General features: G+C 39.7%; 1 pseudogene; it reads right to left on the bottom strand.

The window, feature by feature from the left end:
• Positions 1–21811, bottom strand: part of LOC122676768 — a 40384-nt pseudogene that overhangs the window by 10361 nt on the left and 8212 nt on the right.

Here is a 21811-nt window from a genome sequence, read left to right as displayed (position 1 = left end):
CAGAAGATGGATTTGTGGGGTTATAGAAATCATGCAGGTGGAAGGACCCACAGAAGTCAATCATAATTGCCAGAAAGTGTGGTCATGTAAAGCTATTACACGATTATTTTATTTGACTGAAGTAGTGATTACTTGTGTGATAGTAGATGATGAGGCTGAAAGCAACATTCAGGGCAATTCATGAGTGACTTTGGAATAGAATATGTATATATATACACAGACACACACACACACACACACACTCAGGGCTTCCCTCGTAGCTCAGTCTGTAAAGAATCTGCTTGCAATGCAGGAGACCCAGTTTCATTTCCTGGGTTGGGAAGATCCCCTGGAGAAGGAAATGTCAACCCACTCCAGTATTCTTGCCTGGAGAATCCCATGGACAGAAGAGCCTGGAAGACTATAGTCCATGGGGTTGCAAGATTGGACTTAGTGACTAAATCATCATCATATATACTATCAAGATACTTTATAATGATATGAGCAGCAAGTAGTTCTACTATCAGTGTGCAGTTCAGTGTGCTTTGGTTCTTTGAAAAATGCAGTTAGATAAAAAGAAGAGGGTCATGAAAATTACAGTCTATTATGAATCCGTAGACCAACTTGGGTTGACACTAATGTGATTATTGAATACATTAAATCTGTATTTTTAAACTTAGAATTTCTGAATTTATGAACCAGCTCTTTTCTACAATGATGAAGGCCAAAGATTCAATGCTACTGCTTTCTTGTATAGATACAGATTACTATAAATAAGTCAAAAAGCTTGATTACAACTAACACTGTAAAGACAAAGTTTCTAAAATTATCCCATTTACAAAGTTCTTGATTAAAGTAGCTCATGCTTCTAGATAAGTCAATGAAGAATTCATCTTCAGAACCTAAAATCTTCCTGGGATAGCTGAAACTTTTCTGGAGATTTGAAAAATACATTATTCAGAGAAATCCTATGTTAATTGTTCCTACCTACACCACCATCAACTCATCAACTCCACATACTTCAATGACTAGATCCCATTGATTGAATGGGTTATAGCTTTCATAAGGAAGTTTTCAGGAACCTGAGCAACTGGGATAGATTCTCACATTCTTTTCCTCTTGCTTCCCTGTACTGAGAACACTGAATATTTATCTCCCCAACTCAGCTTTGGGTCTTTAACTCACTGAGATATCTGTTACACTTCATCCCCAGGATTCAAATGCCCAATGAATATTTATTAGCTTGTACGGGCTTCCCTGATAGCTCAGTTGCTAAAGAATCCACCTGCAATGCAGGAGACCCCAGTTCAATTTCCGGGTCAGGAAGATCCTCTGGAGAAGGGATAGGCTACCCACTCCAGTATTCTTGGGCTTCCCATGTGGATCAGCTGGTAAAGAATCTGCCTGAAATTCAGGAGACCTGGGTTGGATCTCTGGATTGGGAAGGTCCTCTGGAGAAGGGAAAGGCTACCCACTCCAGTATTCTGGCCTGGAGAATACCATGGACAGTATAGTGCATGGGGTTGCAAAGAGTTGGACAGGACTGAGAGACTTTCACTGTATCTTTCACCCCAGTGTTATAAATAATAAAAATTTATTCCTATCAACTGAAGTATATATTTTATCAAAGAATTAATTCAAGGAAAGAGAATTTGGCCTCATCATTCATAATAGGATTTGCAGTGTATAGGAACATATCATAAAAATCAAATCGAGGTGGGAAGTTGAAATGCAAGTGGAGTCTGAAGAGTAAAGAAGACTCCCTGTGTTACCTTATCCACATTGCCCAGACCCTCAGTGTTCAGAAGGATCAGGGTGTGGTTCTCCTTGGAGGGATGGTGCACACACAACATCCAGATGCCCTTGGTTTCAGACCTGACTGTGGACCCCAGAGGGAAAACTGCACAGAAAGAAAAGAATGCAACACCCAGTAAGAGCAATCGTCCAGACGGCCCAGGGATTACTTTGGGTGAACTTGTGTGCTGATGAATGCCTGCCTAGGAGGAAGATACTTCCATTTTAACAAGGAAAGAAAATCCAACCTCTATACATGTTCAGAACCTTCTCAAGGAACACTTTGTTTCCCCTATTCACCTCCTACCATTAATGGCTCTAACTGTGTCACATTCTAGAAACAATGCAAACTGTATTAAACTTTCTATATTTATCTGACACTGAAGATCCCCCATATCCTCCATCCTTTCTGATGGATATTTACCAATAAGAAGTACTAGCAGGAGACTAGAAGTCAGGCTTCTGTTCCCCTTGCTTCCACCCTCATCAACCACAGTGCCCCAGTGTCTCTGTTCCTCTACCTTGGTCACATGTTTCATTTAGCATCATCCATTATCTCTGATCTTCAATAATTCTGGAATTCACACATTGCTTGCCATTTCACTCAACACGAGTTATAAAAGCTACATGGTCCTTGTTCCTGCCACCTTCTGACTTCTCCATATCCTTCATTGAATCCCTCTGCTTGTGCCCTTGAACTTGTCCCTCCCCTGCCCCCCACCTTTAAGTTACCCGCTAAGTGGATTATCTGTGTACTTCTCCCACCTGGACTATACATCAGCTGTTGTCAGATATTTTACCTCCCCTTCCTCTCTGTATTTTCCTCATTTCTGTTATTCTCTTCAAAAAAAGATGAATTCTTTACTCATTGACTGAGGTGGGCATGTAACAGCAGGAAATTCAACAAGACCTATGAGAATTGCTTGCCCATCTTTCTAAAGGTTTAAACCCCAGTGGGAGAGGATGTGAGGTATATGTTGAAGAAGCTGCAGGCAATGTATCTTATCCATACTCCAAGATTTTGACTGTCTGCCATAGGCAATGCTCCCTTCAACTGAGACTACAAATGGATATGATCAAATACCTAGGGGAGCATGGTTCAGCATGGCTCAGGCCAATCAGCTGCCATGTCCTGTGTGTTCTGTTCAGTGTGGGTATAACACCTAAGATGATCTGTACCCTTCGACATCTTGATGGCATTTGACTTCTTGCTGATTAATACAGAGCAACCTGAGCTCCCAGTTTCACCAAGGAGAAAAGACAAGGAGTTCACCACTGTCAGGTGTTTGAGAAAAAGAGCAGATAAAGAAGTCATCACAAGGAGAAAGAGAAAGCAGTGACCTGGTCTTGATTGTCCACCTAACTGGGCATAAGTATAGTTTCTTTGGTTTTTGTTCTTTCTGTGATATGACTGGGGTTCAGCTCTTTCACTCAGTCATGTCCAACTCTGAGACCCCATGGACTGCAGGACACCAGGCCTTCCTGTCCATCCTGAACTACCGTAGTTTACTCAATCTCTTGTCCATTGAATTGGTGATGCCATCCTCATCTCATGCCCTTCTCTTCCTGCCTTCAATCTTTCCAAGCATCAGGGTCTTTTCAAATGAGTCAGTTCTTCACATCAGGTGGCCAAATAACTGGAGTTTCAGCTTCAGCATCAGTCCTTTCAATGAATATTCAGGACTGATCTCCTTTGGGATGGACTGGTTGGATCTCCTTGCAGTCCAAGAGACTCTCAAGAGTCTTCTCCAACACCACAGTTCAAAAGCATCAATCTTTCTGTGCTCAGCTTTCTTTATAGTCCAACTCTCACATCCATACATGATTAGTGGATAAACCATAGCTTTGACTAGACAGACCTTTTTGGCAAAGTAATGTCTCTGCTTTTTAATATGCTGTCTAGGTTGGTGACAACTTTTCTTCCAAGGAGTAAACGTCTTTCAATTTCATGGCTGCAGTCACCATCTGCAGTGATTTCAGAGCCCCCCAAAATCAAGTCTGTCACTGTGTCCACTGTTTCCCAATCTATTTGTCATGAAGTGATGGGACTAGATGCCATGATCTTAGTTTTCTGAATGTTGAGTTTTAAGCCAACTTTTTCACTCTTCGCTTTCACTTTCATCAAGAGGCTGTTTAGTCCTTCTTTGCTTTCTGCCATAACGGTGGTGTCATCTGCATATTCGAGGTTCCTGATATTTCTCCTGGCAATCTTGATTCCAGCTAGTGCTTCTTCCAGCCCAGTGTTTCTCAAGATGTACTCTGCATAGAAATTAAATAAGCAGGGTGACAATATACAGCTTTGACATACTCCTTTCCCCATATGGAACCAGTCTGTTGTTCCATGTCCAGTGCTAACTGTTGCATCCTGACCTACATAGAGATTTCTCAAGAGGCAGGTCAGGTGGTCTGGTATTCCCATCTCTTTCAGAATTTTCCAGTTTGTTTTGATCCACACAGTCAAAGGCTTTGGCACAGTCAATAAAGCAGAAATAGATGTTTTTCTGGCACCCTCTTGCTTTTTCAATGATCCAGTGGATGTTGGCAATTTGATCTCTGGTTCCTTTGCCTTTTCTAAATCCAACTTGAACATCTGGAAGTTCATGGTTCACATATTATTGAAGCCTGGCTTGGAGAATTTTGAGCATTACTTTACTAGGGTGTGAGATGAGTGCAATTGTGCGGCAGTTTTGAGCATTCTTTGACATTACCTTTCTTAGGGATTGGAATGAAAATTGACCTTTTCCAGTCCTGTGGCCACTGCTGAGTTTTCCAAATTTGCTGTCATATTGAGTGCAGCACTTTCACAGCATCATCTTTTTGGATTTTAAATAGCTCAACTGAAATTCCATCACCTCCACTAGCTTTGTTCATGGTGGTTTTTCCTAAGGCCCACTTGACTTTGCATTCCAGGACATCTGGCTCTAGGGGAGTGACCACAGCATCATAGTTATTTTTTGTATAGTTCTGTGTATTCTTGCCACCTCTTCTTAATATCTTTTGCTTCTGTTAGGTCCATACCATTTCTGTCCTTTATTGAGTCCATCTTTGCATGAAAATTTCCCTTGATATCTCTAATTTTCTTGAAGAGATCTCTAGTCTTTCTCATTCTGTTGTTTTCCTCTATTTCTTTGATTGATTGCTGAGGAAGGCTTTCTTAGCTCTCCTTGCTATTCTCTGCATTCAGATGGATATATCTTTCCTTTTCTCCTTTACCTTTCACGTCTTGTCTTTTCTCAGCTATTTGTTCATTTTGCCTTTATGCATTTTTTTTTCTATGGGGATGGTCTTGATCACTGCCTCCTGTACAATGTCATGAACCTCCATCCATAGTTCTTCAGGCACTCTCTCTATCAGATCTAATCTCTTGAATCTATTTGTCAATTCCAGTGTATAATTGTAAGGGATTTGATTTAGGTCATACCTGAATGGTCTAATGGTTTTCCCTACTTTCTTCAATTGAAGTCTGACTTTAAGGAGTTCATGATCTGAGCCACAGTCAGCTCCTGGTCTTGTTTTTGCTGACTGTGTAGAGCTTCTCCATCTTTGGCTGCAAAGAATATAATCGATCTGATTTTGGTGTTGACCATTTGGTGATGTCCATGTCTACACATGGACAGTTTCCTCTTGTGTTGAAGAGGGTGTTTGCTATAACTAGTGCATTCTCTTGAAAACTCTATTTAGCCTTTGCCCTGCTTCATTCTGTACTCCAAGGCCAAACTTGCCTGTTACTACAGGTATCTCTTGACTTCCTACTTTTGCATGCCAGTCCCCTATAATGAAAAGGACCTTTTTCAGGGTGTTAGTTTTTTTTTTTAATTAATTAGTTAATTAATTTTACTTTTCAATGTGGTATTGGTTTTGCCATACATTGACTTGAATCCGCCATGGGTGTTCATGTGTTCCCATCATGAATCCCCTTCCCACCTCCCTCCCCATCCCATCCCTCTGGGTCATCCCATTGCACCAGCCCCGAGCATCCTGTATCATGCATCGAATCTAAGTAGGTGATTTGTTTCGTATATGATAATTTACATGTTTCAATGCCATTTTCCCATATCATCCCACCCTCGCCCTCTTCCACAGATTCCAAAAGACTGTTCAATACATCTGTGTCTCTTTTGCTGTCTTGCATACAGGATTATTGCTACCTTCTTTGTAAATTCCATATATATGCATTAGTATAATGTATTGGTGTTTTTCTTTCTGACTTACTTCACTCTGCATGATAGGCTCCAGTTTCATCCACCTTATTAGAACTGATTCAAATGTATTCTTTTTAATGGCTGAGTAACATTCCATGGTGTATATGTACCACAGCTTTCTTATCCATTCGTCTACCGATGGATATCTAGGTTGTTTCCATGTCCTGGCTATTATAAACAGTGCTGCGATGAACATTGGGGTGCATGTGTCTCTTTCAGTTCTGGTTTCCTCAGTGTGTATGCCCAGCAGTGAGATTGCTGGGTCATATGGCAGTTCTATGTCCAGTTTTTTAAGGAATCTCCACACTGTTCTCCATAACAGCTGTACTAGTTTGCATTCCCACCAACAGTGTAAGAGGGTTCCCTTTTCTCCACACCCTCTCCAGCATTTATTACTTATAGACTTTTGGATAGCAGACATTCTGACTGGCATGTAATGGTACCTTATTGTGGTTTTGATTTGCATTTCTCTGATAATGAGTGATGTTGAGGTTATTTTCATGTGTTTGTTAGCCATCTGTATGTCTTCTTTAGAGAAATGTCTGTTTAGTTCTTTGGCCCACTTTTTTATTGGGTCATTTATTTTAATGGAATTGAGCTGCAGGAGTTTCTTGTATATTTTTGAGATTAATTCTTTGTCTGTTGCTCAATTTGCTATTATTTTCTCCCAATCTGAGGGCTGTCTTTTCACCATGCTTATAGTTTCCTTTGTTGCACAAAGGCTTTTAAGTTTCATTAGGTCCCATTTATTTACTTTTGCTTTTATTTCCAATATTCTGGGAGGTGGTTCATAGAGGATCCTGCTGTGATTTATGTCGGAGAGTGTTTTGCCTATGTTCTCCTCTAGGAGTTTTATAGTTTCTGGTCTTACATTTAGATCTTTAATCCATTTTGAGTTTATTTTTGTGTATGGTGTTAGAAAGTGTTCTAGTTTCATTCTTTTACAAGTGGTTGACCAGTTTTCCCAGGACCACTTGTTAACGAGATTGTCTTTTCTCCATGATATATTCTTGCCTCCTTTGTAAAAGATAAGATGTCCATAGGTACATGGATTTGTCTCTGGGCTTTCTATTTTGTTCTATTGATCTATATTTCTGTCTTTGCGCCTGTACCACACTGTCTTGATGACTTTGGCTTTGTAGTAGAGACTGAAGTCAGGCAGGTTGATTCCTCCGGTCCCATTCTTCTTTCTCAAGATTATTTTGGATATTCGAAATTTTTTGTATTTCCATACAAATTGTGAAATTATTTGTTCTAGTTTTCTGAAAAATACCGTTGGTAGTTTGATAGGGATTGCACAGAATCTATAGATTACTTTGGGTAGTATATTCATTTTCACTATATTGATTCTTCCAATCCATGAACACGATATACTTCTCCATCTATTTGTGTCCTCTTTGATTTCTTTCATCAGTGTTTTATAGTTTTCTATATATAGGTCTTTTGTTTCTTTAGGTAGATTTATTCCTAAGTATTATATTCTTTTCGTTGCAATAGTGAATGTTATTGGTTCCATAATTTCTCTTTCTGTTTTCTCATTGTTAGTGGGGTGTTAATTTTAAAAGGTCTTGTAGGTCTTCATAGAACCATTCAACTTCAGCTTCTTCAGCATTACCGGTCAGGGTATAGACTTGGATTACCGTGATATTGAATGATTTGCCTTGGAAACGAACAGAGATCACTCTGTCGTTTTTGAGATTGCATCCAAGTACTGCATTTCAGACTCCTTCCATGACTATGAGGGCTACTCCATTTCTTCTAAGGGATTCTTGCCCACACTAGTAGATATAATGGTCATCTTAGTTATTTACCCAATCCAGTCCATTTTAGTTCACTGATTCCTAAAACGTTGATGTTCAATCTTGCCATCTCCTGTTGGACCACTTCCAATTTAACTTGATTGATGGTCCTATCGTTCCAGGTTCCTATACAATATTGCTCTTTACAGCATCGGACTTTACAGCCATCAACAGTCACATCCACAACTGGGTGTTGTTTCTGCTTTGACTCTGTCCCTTCATTCTTTCTGGAGTTATTTCTCCACTGATCTCCATTACCATATTGGGCACCTACCGAGCTGGGGAGTTCATCCTTCAGTGTCCTATCTTTTTGCCTTTTCATACTGTTCATAAGGTTCTCAAGGCAAGAATACTGAAGTGGTTTGCCATTCCCTTCTCCAGGGCACCACTTTTTTTCAGAAGTCTGCACCATGACCTGTCTGTCTTGGGTCACCCTACAAGGCATGGCTCATAGGCATTGGTTAGCCAAGGCTGTAGTCCATGTGATCAGATTGGTTAGTTTTCTGTGACTGTGGTTTTCATTCTGTCTGTCCTCTGATGGAGAAGAATAAGAGGCTTATGGAAGCTTCCTGATGGGAGAGACTGACTGAGGAGGAAAATTGGCTCATGTTCTAATAGGCGGAACTGTGCTCAGTAAATCTTTAGTCCAGTGACTGGGGTTCAGTTCAGTTCAGTACAGTTCAGTCGCTCAGTGGTGTTGACTCTTTGCGACCCCATGAATCATAGCACTCCAGGCCTCCTGTCCATCACCAACTCCTGGAGTATACTCAAACTCATGTTCAACGAGTCAGTGATGCCACACAGCCATCTCATCCTCTGTCGTCCCCTTCTCCTCCTGCCCCCAATCCCTCCCAGCATCAGGGTCTTTTCCAATGAGTCAGCCCTTCACATCAGGTGGCCAAAGTATTGGAGTTTCAGCTTCAACATCAGTCCTTCCAATGAATACCCAGGACTGATCTCCTTTAGGATGGACTGGTTGGATCTCCTTGCAGTCCAAGGGACTGTCAAGAGTCTTCTCCAACACCACAGCTCAAAAGCATCAATTCTTTGGTGCTCAGCTTTCTTCACAGGTCAACTCTCACATCCATACATGACCACTGGAAAAACCATAGCCTTGACTGGACGGACCTTTGTTGGCAAAATAATGTCTCTGCTTTTTAATATGCCATCTAGGTTGGTCATAGCTTTTCTTTCAAGGAGTAAGCATCTTTTAATTTTATGGCTGCAATCACCATCTGCAGTGATTTTGGAGCCCCAAAAAATAAAGTCTGACACTGTTTCCACTGTCTCCCCATCTATTTTCCATGAAGTGATGGGACCAGATACCATGATCTTAGTTTTCTGAATGTTGAGCTTTAAGCCAACTTTTTCACTCTTCTCTTTCACTTTCATCAAGAGGCTGTTTAGTTCCTCTTCACTTTCTGCCATAAGGGTGGTGTCATCTGCATATCTGAGGTTATTGATATTTCTCCCGGCAATCTTGATTCCAGCTTGTGCTTCTTCCAGCCCAGTGTTTCTCATGATGTACTCTGCATATAAGTTAAATAAGCAGGGTAGCAATATACAGCCTTGACATACTCCTTTTCTTATTTGGAACCAGTCTGTTGCTCCTGTGGCCACTGCTCAGTTTTCCAAATTTGCTGACATATGGAGTGCAGCACTTTCACAATATCATCTTTTAGGATTTGAAATAGCTCAACTGGAATTCCATCACCTCCACTAGCTTTGTTCATAGTGATGCTTCCTAAGCCACTTGATTTTGCATTCCTGGACATCTAGGTCTAGGTGAGTGATCACACCATCGTGATTATCTGGTTCCTGAAGATCTTTTTTGTACAGTTCTTCTGTGTATTCTTGCTGCTGCTGCTGCTAAGTCACTTCAGTCGTGTCCAACTCTGTGCGACCCCATAGACGGCAGCCCACCAGGCTCCCCCGTCTCTGGGATTCTCCAAGCAAGAACACTGGAATGGGTTGCCATTTTCTTCTCCAGTGCATGAAAGTGAAAAGTGAAAATGAAGTCGCTCAGTCATGTCCAACTCTTAGCGACCCCATGGACTGCAACCTACCAGGCTCCTCTGTCCATGGGATTTTCTAGGCAAGAGTATTGGAACGGGTTGCCATTGCCTTCTCCAATGAAAGGCTATATGTATATGTAATTATTTTAAGTTGTTGATCTCTCATTTTCAAAACCCTGCATTTTATTCTCCTTCCTTCAAGATTATAATTTTTGATAGCCTATTTTGCATCTCATTATTTTGTGTATCCTTTAATTGCTTATTGTTTAGAGACCATTTTACTGCTTTTGTCTTGTAATCTCCATACTAGATTTGTGTGTAGCTGATTTTGTGCCTTTGCTGTTGAGCCTTTCACTTCATAGTTTTCTTGTTTGACTTATGGCCATTTTTGCCTAGAAGTTCTTTTATCATTTGTTGTCATGGTTGTTTGGTGGTATTGAACTCCTTCAGCTTTTGCTTATCTGTAACACTTTTGAATTCTCCATCAAGTCTTAATGATTGCTCTATTTCACAGAGCAGGCTTAGTTTTGGTTTTTCCCTTTTATCACTTTAAATATGTGATGTCTATATATTTCTGCTGAAAAATCAGTTGATAGCTTATGGAAGTTATTTAGCATATTATTTGCTTATTTTCCTTTCTTTTTTTTCCTTGTTTCTTTTAGTATCGTCTCTTAGTCTTTATTTTTTTTTAAGTTTTGCCCATCTTTTATTTTATTTTAAATTTTTATTGAAGTATACTTGATTTACAATGTGATGTTAATTTAAGGTGTACAGAAAATGAATCATTTATACATATACATATATCCACTTTTTTTTTTTTAAAGATTCCTATCCCGTATAGGCCATTACAGAGTACTGAGTAGAGTTTCCTGTGCTATACAGTAGGTCCTTAGTAGTTGTCTATTTTATATATAGCAGTATGTATATGTCAACCACAACCTCCCAATTTACCCCTCCCCTCCTTATCCCTCGGTAACCATAAGTTTCTTTTCTACATCTGTGACTCTACTTCTGTTTTGTAGATAAGTTCATTTGTACCCTTTTTGTAGATTCCACATTTAATAGATATCATATGATATTTGTCTTCCTGTGTCTGACTTCACTTAGTAATGACAATCTCCAGATCCATCCATGTTGCTGCAAACTATTATTTTGCTCTTTTTATGGTTGAGTAATATTCTGTTGTATATATGTACCACATCTTCTGTATCTGTTCCTCTGTTGAGGGACATTTAGGTTGCTTCCATGTCCTGGCTATAGTAAATAGTGCTGCAATGAAAATTGGGGTGCATGTATCTTTTTGAATTATGGTTTTCTCTGGGTCGTATGGCAGTTCTATTTCCAGTTTTTTAAGGAATCTCCACACTGTTCTCCATAGTGGCTATACTGGTTTGCATTCCCACCAGTAGTGTAAGAGGGTTCCTTTTTATTCTCACCCTCTCCAGCATTTATTGCTTGTAGACTTTTGGATAGCAGCCATTCTGACTGACATGAGATGGTATCTTATTGTAGTTTTGATTTGCATTTCTCTGATAATGAGTGATGTGGAGCATCTTTTCATGTGTTTGTTAGCCATCTGTATGTCTTCTTTGGAGAAATGTCTGTTAGTTCTTTGGCCCATTTTTTTTATTGGGTCATTTATTTTTCTAGAATTGAGCTGCATGGGCTGCTTGTATATTTTTGAGATTAATTCTTTGTTAGTTGCTTCATTTGCTATTATTTTCTCCCATTCTGAAGGCTGTCTTTTCACCTTCTTATAGCTTCCTTCGTTGTGCAAAAGCTTTTAAGTTTAATTAGGTCCTATTTGTTTATTTTTGCTTTTATTTCCATTACTCTGGGAGGTGGGTCATAGAGGATCTTGCTTTCATTTATGTCAGAGAGTGTTTTGCCTATGTTCTCCTCTAGTTTTATAGTTTCTGGTTGTCTTTATAATTATAATGTATCTTGGTGTGTTGCTCTGGATTCATGTTATGTGAAACACTCTCTACTTCCTAGACTCCAGGGTCTGTTTCCTTTTCCAGGTTAGGGAGGTTTTCAGCTATGATGTCTTCAGTTATATTCTCATCCCCCTTCCTCTCTCTCTTCTCCTTCTGGGACCCCTATACTACAATGAAAATATGTGTCAGCTTAATGGTATAGGGTCTCTTAAATTGTCTTCATCCTTTTGGGTAGGGACAGATCTTGGCGCTAAAGAGTCAATATGGCAGCTGCTGAGAGTGTTCATGTGGTTCAAAGTTCCTCAATATGGCTGCCACCCAGAATCTGTGTCTCCAGGGTGATCTACAATCACCACTTCACCTCTCCAGGAGACTCCAAAATTAGCCAGTAGGGCTGGACCAGGCTCCTATCAAATTGTTGCTTTTTCTCTGGGTCCTCATGTGAGTGAAATTTTATGTGTGCCCTTTTAGACTGAGTCTCTATTTCCCAACATTCTGTGGGATTCCTGAAACTATGCCCTTTTGGCCTTCAAAGTTAGATGCTCTGGGCTCATCTACCTGGTACTGGAGCCCTGTGTTCAAGAGTCTGAAGTGGGGCTCAGAACCCTCACTCCTGCAGGAGAACCTCTACAAGATAATTATTCTCCAGTTTGAGGGTTCCCTCACCCAGGGTGTATGGGATCTGATGATATTGTGATTGTGCTCCTCCTACCAATCTCCTTGTCATTCCCTCCTTATGTCTTTAATTATAGAAGATCTATTCTGGTATTTTCCCATCTTTTTCACTGATTGTTTCTCTGCAAGTAGTTTTGGTTTCGTGTGCTCATAAGTGGAAGAAAGCTCAGGGTCTTTCTAAAATTGTGTCTTGGCTGTTCTCAAAAGTTATTTCTTAACTAAGCTTTCAAGAAATTGGTGTCAGGTTCTCAAATGACATGTCAGTGTGTCCATAGAGTTTAAGGCTGTATTTAAGTCTAATCTGAGAAAATTTGGGCAACAATGCATGAATTCTGCTTGTTTCCTCCCTTGTTTCCTTTCTTGCTTTGTTTGATTAATATTTTGTAAGTGATAAGTTCTAAAGTTTATCTCCACCCTTCTTCATAAATGTAAAGTGCTGGTGTCAATTTTAGAACAAAATGTGAAATATAGTTTATGGTTAATAGAAGTGAAATTGAAAATGAAAGTAGGGCAGGATTGCTTTGAAATAGGTCTAATGTCAGGAATCCACCTTCTTATTTTGGTCAAAAAATGTACTGTTTATGTGGGAAACAAACCAAAACGTTGATACCAGGGACAATTGAAACTTTTTGTAAATTGCATATAATATAAAGGTAAATGATGGTGAATTCTTTAAATTTATCACCTGAAGAAAGTTCATTTTCCCATCTCTCTTTTAGAGTGTTTCTTTCGAGATAATTGGGCAAATGTACTTTCTCTATTTTTAAAACTATTTATGTTTCATGTGTACATCACTATAATTTGACATCTGTATATAGAAATAAATGATCACTACCACAAATACACTTGTTATCCGTCACTATACAGTTGATTCTCTTCACCAATTTTATCTACGCCCTGGCACCCTTTTCTCTGGTAATTGCCAATTGTTCACTGTTATCTATGAGTTCATTTTGTTTTACTTTGTTTGCTTATTTGTTTTTGTTTCCTTCCCTCTTCATACGAGTGAAATAATATAGTATTTGTCTTTCTCCACTTGATCTTTTTCATTCAGCATAATAGTGTCAAGGTCCATCAGTGTTGCAAATGTCAGAATTTCATTCTATTTTATGGCTGACTAGTATTTATTGTCTTTATATATAAAAACATCTTTTTGTCTACTTATTCACTGATATGCACTTAGGTTCTTTCCATATCTTGAATGCAAATAAAACTGCAAAGAATATAGGGATACCTGTAACCTTTTGAGGTATTTCCTGGTGGCTCAGATGGTAAAGAGTCTGCCCATAATGTGGGAGGTCTGAGTCTACCCCTGGGTCCAGAAGATCCCCTGGAGAAGGAAATGGCAACCCACTCCAGTATTCTTGCCTGGAAAATCCCATGGATGGAGGAGCCTGACAGGCTACAGTCCATAGGATCACAAAGAGTGATCACACGACTGAGTGACTACACTTTTATATCCTTTTGAATTACTTTTCCTATTCTTTGGGTAAATAACAAGAAGTAGAATATGGGGTAATGCTCAGGATCCTTCAAGCTAGGATTCAACAGTACATGAACTGAGAACTTCCAGATGTACAGATTTAGAAAAGGCAGAGGAACCAGAGATCAAATTGTCAACATCTGTTGGATCATAGAAAAAGCAAGGGAAATTCCGAAAAAGAACATCTACTTTTGCTTCACTGACTACACTAAAGTCTTTGAGTGTGTCAATCACAACAAACTTTGGAAAATTCTTAAAGAAATGGGAATACTAGACCACCTTATCTGCCTCCTGAGAAACCTGTATGCAGGTAAAGAAGCAACAGTTAGAACCGGACATGGAATAATGGACTGGTTCAAAATTGGGAAGGGAGTACATCAAGGCTGCATATTGTCACCCTGCTTATTTAACACACATGCCGAGTACATCATATGAAATGCTGAGTTGGATGAATCACAAGCTGGAATCAAGACTGCTGGGTGAAATATCAATAATCTCTGATATGTGAATGACACCACTCTAATGGCAGAAAGCAAGGAAGAACTAAAGAACCTCTTGATGAAGGTGAAAGAGGAGAGTGAAAAAGCTGGCTTAAAACTCAACATTCAAAAAACGAAGATCATGGCATCTGGTCCCATCTCTTTATGGCAAATAGATGGAGAAAACATGGAAATACTGACAGGCTTATTTTCTTGGGCTCCAAAATTAGTGTAGACAGTGACTGCAGCCATGGAATTAAAAGATGTTTGTTCCTTGGAAGGAAAGATGACCAACCTAGGCAGCATTTTATAAAGCAGAGACATCACTTTGCAAAAAAAAAAAAAAAGACATATAGTCAAAGCTATGGTTTTTCCAGTAGTCAAATACAGATGTGAGAGTTGGACCCTAAAGAAGGCTGAGCACCTAAGAATTGATGCTTTCAAATTGTGCTGGAGAAGACCATTGAGAGTCCCTTGGACAGCATGGAGATCAAACCAGTCAATCCTAAAGGAAATCAATCCTGAACATTCATTGGAAGGACTGATGCTGAAACTGAAGCTGCAATATTTTGGCCACATGATGCAAAGAGTCAACTCACTCTGGAAAAGACCCTGGGAAATACTGAAGGAAGGAAGTGAATGGGGCGACAGAGGATGAGATGGTTGGATGGCATCACGGACTCAATGGACATGAGTTTGAGCAAATTTTGGGTGATAGTGAAGGACAGGGAAGCCTGGCAAGCTGCAGTTCATGGAGTTGCAAAGAGTTGGACATGACTGAGTGACTGGACAACAACAGTGGTAGTTTTATTTTCAGGCTCCCTGACATCTCGGTGGCTTCACCTATGTTCAATTCTGCCTGTAATCATTTCTCCTCAGGGAGCTGAGATGTAAAAGTATTCTTTCTGATGAGGGCCATTAACCTAACAATGGATTACTCAGTTTTCAATTTAGCATGAGTTGAACACTATGGAGCAAGGCTCAGAAAGTTCAGCATGTAATAGCAAATTGTGCAGTTTTCATCATTTTATGGGAAAACAAGATCCCATTGGTCTTAAGGAAACATGCTCTGTACTGGCTAAAAAATGCAATGGAAAGGACTTATTTGCTTTGATATATAAGTGAAACCATTTTACCCTTTCTAGTCGTGTGTGTGTGTGTGTATTAGTCAGTCATGTCTGACTCTTTTTGACCCCATGGGATTGTAGCCCACCAGGCTCCTCTGTCCATGGAATTCTCCAGGGAAAAATACTGAAATAGGTATACATTCATTTCTCCAGAGGACCATCCTGACCCAGAGATTGAATCCAGGTCTCCTGTATTGCAGGCAGGTTCTTTACCATCTGATTACAGTCTACCTATATGCATGTTCTAGTGTTATTCGCTTAGTTGTGTCCGACTCCTTGCAACCCTATGGAGTGTGGCCCGCCAGGCTCCTCAGTCCTTGGGATTCTCCAGGCAAGAATACTGGAGTGGGTTGCCATGCCCTTCTCCAGGGGAATCTTCCCAACCCAGGGATTGAACCCAGGTCTCTGTCATTGCAGGCAGGTTCTTTACTGTTTGAGTCATGAGGGAACCCCATGCATGTGCTAGGCCTGCTTATTCAATGATATAAAAATATCCTCTTTTTAAATTGTTATGAAGAGGAATTTCTTTAACAGTTTTAATTCACCACTAATATGAAGGAACGGAATTTTTCCCTACATTTCACACCTCTTTTCAGATGACCAAGGTTACTCTCTGTAGAGAAATTTTGGCATGTTGATTGTGAATAACTCAATTTAGAATAGGTACAAAGCTGTTCTTTTATGAAAACATTTATATATCAATAATAAATACCTGAGAATCTTGAAAATTATTTATTCCATTATAACCAGCATTTCTAGCTCATTGTTAGAATTGTAGTTTATTATTTTCATACTTTTTTTGTCAATAGTTAATTATTTTCAATGATTTTGAATTCCTTCATAATCATAGTAGAATCATAGAAGAATACGTACACAACTGGAAAGTACTTTCCTTTGAAAAAGAGAAATCATTTATTTCAAAAGAAAATTTTCTGCTAGGTGGTGAGTATTGGAAAGCATTGTCATACATTTGCTAGGTAAGTATTAATGACATTCCACAATGTCTGTCATACAGCGTGTCCAATGTACACGGATGAATTATCTTAATAAAAGTGCTTATATAAAAAGGAGGCTTCAATGAGGGATTTTATTTGTCCTTTTGGTTTGGACAGAAGCTAGGTGCAAGTAATGAAGCTTCAGGTATGATAATGGTGTTTGATTCTAGTGAGCAAGTAAGAGACAAATATTCAAGTCAATGGCAGATTGTAACTGAAAAAGGTATTTCCTCCATGTGGTAATTAATATTAACATATTTCAGATAGTAGTGTGCTGTGTATGTTTAGATGCTGACTTCAATTAATACCCGTAGGGTGGTTAATAGAATGTGAATTGACCAAATCTAGACTATAACATTTTAGATAAGGTGATTTTTGTACAGGAAGTCTTTTCTGAATTAAGAAAAAGAGTTTGTTAAGGGGCTTAAGAGTCAATAGTAATGATGAAACCAGTGTTGCTTAAGACATGCGGTGTGTTAGGAAAACTGAGCAGTCCCAATCCTCTTGCATGAACAGGACATAAGCAGGGAGGGGCCGTGGCTCCTGGCAGCTGTGCTGTTCCGAGGCTCCCTTCTGCTGCTCTTATTAACCACATCCCAGAGAAGACCCAGCCCTTGATAGAACTTCAAGGCCAGAGGACCTGCCATAACTGGTAACCATGGACCAGCTGTTTGCTTCCTAGAGCAGGGCTTCCCCAGACTGCAGATTGGTTGCTTAAATGTTCTTGCCTGTCTTACACTCAATGCTCACACAATTAGCAGAAAAAAATCTGAGCCTGAGGAGACCAAAGGACCCTACTTGACACTTTCTTACTAGTCCTGCTTCCTTAAGAAGCTATTTCCCCTATTCTTGAAGAGAAGTCTCTTTTCCAATCTGTGTGTTAAGCTTCTGTGTTTAATTTTAATAACTGTATTTATGTTTCAATAAGTAAGAGTTTCTACAAAGTATAAAAGTCACAGAGGAATGTGTCATGCAAAGTTAGTTATCCTCTCATGTCTTACATCAAATATGCAGGTCCATTCCTATTGTGCTCATGCATACCAATTTCTTCTGTATTTTCCAAAGATAGATGATAATATATGCACATATTCATTATTTTTCCAATCAGTAATACAAGTATACACATTTTCTGCATCTTGAGATTTTCTCATGTTAGCACAGAGTTTCCCTTTTCACTTCAATGACTGTAGAGTATTCCTGTATAAGCGTGTCTCAGGATTGATCTCACTATTGTGTGACAGAGGGACTTTAAAGTCATTTCCTCTTCTGGAATTAAAACAATCCTGTGGCAAATATACTGCTACATGTGTCATTTTCACCTTGGGTAAATAAATCTGCAAGATGAATTGCTAAACGTGGACTTCTGTATCAGCTGTATTTGCATTTAAATCTTTGGTACATATTTGCACCAATTTTCACTCTCCCTAGCATTTATCAGAGACCCCCATTTCCTGGTACCCTTGCCAGCCAGTGTCCTGTCCAAACTTCTTTCTTGACCATCTGGGAGGTGACATAAGTCCCTCCTAATTGTACACGGTAAGTACATCATTTATAATCAGTAAAGTTAAACACATTTTCTCTTGTATATTTCTGCCCATTTAAAAATGTCTTTGTTGCTTTTTCCTCACTGATGTATAAGGGCTCATTATAACTTAAAGAATTGATCTCCATGACTGTATTATAGACTGCAAATGTTCTTCCTCTTCTCATTTGTTTCTTGCTTTTCTTAACACTTTTCTAGAATTAATCATTATCTTCCAAGTTGTTTTCCATTTCTTAAAATTAACTAATTCAATCAAAATTGTTTTTTTTTTTTTTTTTTCTTTTTTGAATATCAGGCCCTGGTACTCACTTTGGTAATAACTTCAGTAATTTTTTGGTAGTCAGTTATCATTTCTAAGCTCCTCCTGAACAAAACTATAATGATAAACATATTTTTAAAATGAACTGTAGTGTTACACTACTAAAACATAAAAAACATTACAAATTATACTTAGCAGGGTTTCTCAGACCCTTTCATACAATCACTGAGAAGTTTTAGTTCCACACAAAATGCTTTATAAGCCCCAGGGAATATTGCAATTAATGTCATGCTAGCCATATCAAGGACATTTGAAATGAAGGACTTATTTTCAGTTGTTTCTTTTAGTTAGCTAACTAACTTCTTTAGTTAGCTCCTCAGCTTCCCTTTTAAATCCTTCTGTAAGTATTTCTTTTTGCATCTGTAAAAAAAGAGATTCCCCTTTTAAAAATGCCCCAAATTAGCATTCTGTATCAAACAGCTACAGGTGATATGCATGTGTGTCTATTTCTCTAATACCTTATGCTTTTTGATATTAGTCTAATATTTGCAAACATTTGTACCAGGAAAGAGAGAACATCCAGGGCTCGGAGCTTCCCATGTTCCCTCAAGACCATCTTTCTGGGCACAGAGGACTTGGGCCTAGGTCATGCCTGAAAACTACCCCAAGAAGGGGTTCCAGCCCTAAGAATACACTTTGGGAGAAGATGTGAGTGAATTCTAAATATTTGTCAGTTTCACTGAGGTAGAACGACCATACACAAGTCACCAAAATGGTACTCCTGACTAGCTTTAGAACTCTGGCCATCAAACTCCAGACAAAGAATGCGTTTACTCTAGGTGTATAAAATGAATCAGGCAGACGTGGAAACAAATGTAGTAAGTTTTACAGTTTAGTACCCTGTATTTCATACCAGCACAAGCTGATACCTTCAAGAGAAGATAGAGCTATTCCAGGTCTCTGATGGTTGTCTCCCAAATTCTAAAGACTCTAAGACTAAGGTCCTATCCACATGGGAACAAATGTAATGCTGTAGTTACCACAAACAGCAGCCCAGGAGCCTGGGCCATGTTATTAGTCCCATTCAAACACTAACACTACAGAAGGTGCCAAGTCTTAGAGAGGTGAACTTTCAGCACAATTCACATCTCTTTGATGCTACAGTGAATCCTATGGTTTTGTATTTCCCTCTGGGATCAGACTTAAGGTAAAATTCCTGTCCCTTCATTCCTGAGGAGTTAGCATTTCCCCATCAGGCCCCATCCAGGCCCATCTAGACTTACCTTCAGCTTGTGCTCCAGCATCATTTCCTGCTCTCTCTGAAGGTTTTCTCTTTCCCTATCCATCTTCTCTTGCAGTTGGGCCAAGTTTTCTTTGAAGCTTCTCTCTTGTGCCTCTAGTTTTTGTTCCTCTTCATTCTGTTTCTCTCTTAGCAGCTCCTGTTCTCTCTTAGCTGCATCCTTTTTGGCACACTCAGCTCTTTTACAAGAGTTTTAAAAAGGGAACAGTTATGCTGAGCTGTTACCTCCTTTGCTCAGAGATAAAGTAGCTTTAATATTGTGGGAAGGAGTCTGACTGTTCCTGCTACCACATCAGACAACATGGTTCAGCTCATGATATAGAAGCACTGAGTGGATGTACACACAACCCAAACTCCCCCGTTTACTTCCCCATGTAGCAGAGAGGTTCCACGGAAGAAGAGGAAGCTCTGGTGTCAGGAAGTGTTTGTTCCCACACCTGCCAACTCGCAGCACAAAAGCCACCTTCCCCTCTGAGAGCTCAGTCCTCCCCTGGACCTGCCATGGCCTTGTCCCCATCAGTGAGGGGGTCTGCCTGCAGGATGGCTTCCTCTACTCCTCCCTGTGACTGCAGGAAGTTCTGGAGGACCTCAGTGGCCTGAGGAAACAAGGAGCAGAGACTCATCAGGCAGCAAAGATATAGTGTCTTGCTATGGAAATTGTCATTCACTAAACCTACAGACTGGATTCTGTAATTTCTCCATCCTTTGTAGGCTCCCCAAATGGTTACAGACCCTAGAATTCTGTGCAGGTCTACAAACCCCCATCATCTGTTGTTCACAACTGTCATATCTGCATATTCTTTTTCTCTTGACTAATATTCATCTACTGTTTCTTTAATAAAGCATCATTTATGCACACTTCAGCTTGTCCTTTCTACCTCATCTTCCTGGAAGCTTTCCTAAGCTGTATTCTGAGTTCTGAATGGCTGCCAAGAACTCCTACCCCACCAGCAAACCACTTGCTGGCTGTGTTGTCTTAATCAAATTAGGAATATCTCTGTACACCATAGTTCTCAATTTTATTATGGCATGACAGCAGTATCTAATTCATTATTCTGAGGACTAAACTCATTGTCTAGGCAATATAGTGGAGTGGAAAGATCCTGAGTTCACCCCCAAAGAAACAATTGTTTGCAAAACAACCATTGGTGAAAAACATGGAACCTATCAGAAGAGATCTCCTATGAATGGTGATATAAAGGAGGAACCACAGTGAGATGAGTAGGAGTGGTGGAGTCTCAATACAGTCAAATTCCATACCCCCGTGTGGGCTATTCAGAACTTTGAGGATAATTATAACCCGAAATGTTTTCCAAGAAGTGAGAATTCCTAGGTCTGTATCATCACCCGCCCCTCCACCACAGCCATGGATCTAGCACCAGGAAGACAATCCTCAAGAACTTTGCTTTGAAGGCCAGTGAGGCTGGCTTTCGGCAGTCCCAGCGGGCTTGGGGAAATAAGAATCCTAGCTCTTACAGGGTGCACCCTAAATGTCACATGTCCCAGGACCCAGAGAATAAGCGGTAATTTGATAGGAGCCTGGGTCGGACTTGCCTGCAGTGTGGGGTCTGAGCAGGGGGATTTATTGTTGTTATCTAATGGAAGTGTGCTCGGAAGGTCAAATTTAAGAGTAAACTTACCTGAAGCTACAGCCAGGGGTCAAGTTAGCTGCCCTGGCTTGCCCCCAGGGCTTCTCCTGCGTCGGGCTCCTCTGGAAACCTGACTCTTACATTCAGAAACTGAAAAGCCACCAAGTTATTAAAGGCCATCAGTATTGGTGGCGATTATGAGAAATGAAATCAAAATTGAAAGAACATGGATTTTTTTTTTTTTTAAACAGAGGCAGGAATCTGGATGAATTCCGGGAAAGACAGGGGATGGTTGTTCCTCCATGCCTGGCTGGGTAAGCACTTTGTCCCTCCTACACAAGTGGCTTGAATGTGGCCCAAGTAATGTACAGATGAGAGTTCAACAGTCTGTCTCTCAGGGGTGTTTTTGTGAGAGAGGGGTTTGTTTATTAATTTTTCTTCTCTTGAAAAATGTTTCATTTTTTCCTTTCTAAAATGTTTCTTCTTTTTAACTCAGTGATTTTTTTCATTAGTAAAAGAAATATGTGTGTGTATAAAATCCTTAATTTTATAGCCCATAGTCACTATTTTTTTAAATTTTTAATTGGGGAATAATTGATTCACAATGTTGTGTTGATTTCTGCTGTACACCACCA

This window comes from Cervus elaphus, chromosome 20, assembly GCF_910594005.1.
Source record: "Cervus elaphus chromosome 20, mCerEla1.1, whole genome shotgun sequence".
NCBI lineage: Eukaryota > Metazoa > Chordata > Mammalia > Artiodactyla > Cervidae > Cervus > Cervus elaphus.
This window is presented reverse-complemented; position numbering and strand designations above follow the sequence as displayed.